Here is a 2,748-nt window from a genome sequence, read left to right as displayed (position 1 = left end):
CGTTGCGCCCTCGAGGCGTGGCCGTTTCTGTCGTTTCATTTTTACTTTTCGAGGGCATCCTCTGACTTTTTCTCCACTTTTTTTTTATTTTTTGTTTTATTTTGTCATATTAATGGGCCAACCAACCATTTCGGACAAACAAATTGCTGGCTACTGGTTGGGATCCGGACGTCCCAACTCTCGCCGTAACCAGAGATCTTCAGCAAAAGAGTAAAAGCCAAAATTCAATAGAAAAAATGGCGTTTAACTGTAACTCGCACAATGTGAAACATTTTCGGGTCAGGTGCACAGACTCCAACGAATCCAAATCCGAAACCGACGAGATTTCACCAACAACCTGTCTCTGTATATCTCTCCCTAAACAACGCCCCAAAAGTTTTTAACTCTGCCTGTTGTTGTCCATTATCTTACGGTAATATCGCTCATAAAGCGTTGTCTGTTTTCTGTTTGGTGGCTACCTTCAACATCATCATCATCATCATCATCATGATCATCTTGGCCAACCTTCACCATCTTCACAAAGCACTAGTACATATAGCAGCTTTGGCTCGTTATGGTTTCCTACATAACTACCTCTTTCCTCACACACCGTCTTTTTGTGCCATTATTTTAAGTGTTACTTTTCGTTTGGGTGTTCATGTCCGAGTCGGACATTTTGATTGGTAACCCCCATGTTGAGGAATTTTTTCATTTGTTTATTTTTAATTTTGAAGCTTATCTCAAGATATGTATTTTATGGCTGCTCGTTTTTGTAATTTTTTGAAGCAATTTAGGGTCGGCTGTTGTCATGTCTGAACCATGTAGTTGGAAAGGCCTATATATTTATTAGCAAAAGTGCTTTAAAATATATTAAAATAAAACTTTATAATACAATATTTTTTAGAAATAAAAATGATTATTTTAGTCACTTGAAGGTTTTTTTAAAAAAGGTAAAAAAATGTAATACAATTGTGTTTTTGTGGACTTATTATTATACAATGTTCAATTGACCTAAGAGCATTTTCATTAAGTATTTAAAATTTTTTAGAAACTAACTATTTTTTGGCTAAAAAAAATCAAAATATTAAATTTTTTTAAGAGCTATAAAAATGTAATTAAATTGTGATTTCATATTGTTGTTGATGGTTTTCCTTGGTTTAAGATAATTAATTAAACTGAAAAAAATCCACTTCAGTTCCAATTTTGATTTAAGTATTATTCAGCATTTTGAGTTTGAGATAAAACTTCAATAATTTACTTGATTTTACGTGTTTTAAAAGTCTACTACCTGCAAAACTAAAGAAACTCTTAACAAAATACAATGGAAACAAATATATATATATATGAATAAGATCGGTTGTATCTACTTAATATAAATCTTTTATTAGGTTTAAATTCATTATAACTTAAACATGTTTGGCCATTTACGAGTTCATATTGTAAAATACCGACAGGGGTTTTGTATAGCAAATCAAAGATTTTAAAAACTTTGAGCACCATAAATATTTGACTCTACGAGTACGTGATCGTATGAAACATATGCCACTTAATCTGACCAGCTCGGCAGCCTCGTACCTCGTAATGCATTCGTAATGCGACTCGTGCCCTCGTGGGACAAAGGAGGGAGTCATCCAGATGGGGAGCGTTGATACTTAGTGGGTTGAGGGCAGGAGGGACTGGGGTCTGGTGACTGGTGACTGGGGATTACGGGAGCGAGGCCTTAAAACGCGCGTTAATTAGCCGTACGTGAGGAGTGCGTTTGTCAAACAGGCAAATGGCCAACGACTGTGCGGCTCAGAAATGTTATCAGCCAACTGAAATCAGTTACAGGCAGCCCGGCTCACCTGCAACAATGACAAGTGTTGATGGCGATGGCGATGACGATGACGATGAACGAGGTATGGGGTACGGGGTCTTTGAGGTTGGAGATTTGTACATGGAATTGCGAGAGACCCATGTGTGTCGAGGCTTGACTTGACCCGTGTCCACCATTCGTTAAGCTTGGCTATAAAACAAAATGAAAAATGTTGTTGCAAAAAAAAAAAAAAAAAAAAAAACAAATCGTACTCTTCTGAAACACTTGTACCCATCGAGTGCTGGCTGTGGTGAGGGCAGTTGTTCTATCTGATTTAAACGTAATGATTAAACCACATCCAGACAGGTTGCAAGTGACAGTGCAATCTGTTCTGGAAAAGTTTCACAGCTGACCCTAAACAATCCATTATCCTTGACCCTTTTAATTAAGGCGAGTGTTTCATCTGGGACGTGTACAAGATTTACATATTTCACAGTTCTACACAGTTACATGCCAATTAAAAGGAATGATACTATTATTATTAAAGTAAACGAATTTTATGGGCTATAGCGATAAGAAAATAGTTATCAAACCGGGAATCGGCAATAAAAATTGTAAACTTAATTGTCGAAACGATTTCGAATTTTTAAACTTAAAAGTCTACAAATGAATCTTCGATTGACAAAACATAGGGTAAATACAAAACCATTATCATTAATATCTTAGGTAGTATAATTAAAATACGAATAACAATGTTATTTAAAGTCAGAAATATAAACAAAAACCATAAAATCATATTTGTATCGATATCATATACTGATACTGGCATATCAAGAAATTAGTTTAAATTAAATAAGGTTCACCCCAAAAGTATTCTTCGTATACTTTTTGTCTTATGTTTTAGCCAAGTTTATAACCCAAAAAAATCAATGATTTAAACATCTTTGAATGAATGGCTTTACTTTGAATTATTT

The sequence above is a fragment of the Drosophila gunungcola genome, unplaced genomic scaffold (assembly GCF_025200985.1).
Source record: "Drosophila gunungcola strain Sukarami unplaced genomic scaffold, Dgunungcola_SK_2 000001F, whole genome shotgun sequence".
In the NCBI taxonomy this organism is placed as follows: domain Eukaryota; kingdom Metazoa; phylum Arthropoda; class Insecta; order Diptera; family Drosophilidae; genus Drosophila; species Drosophila gunungcola.
This window is presented reverse-complemented; position numbering follows the sequence as displayed.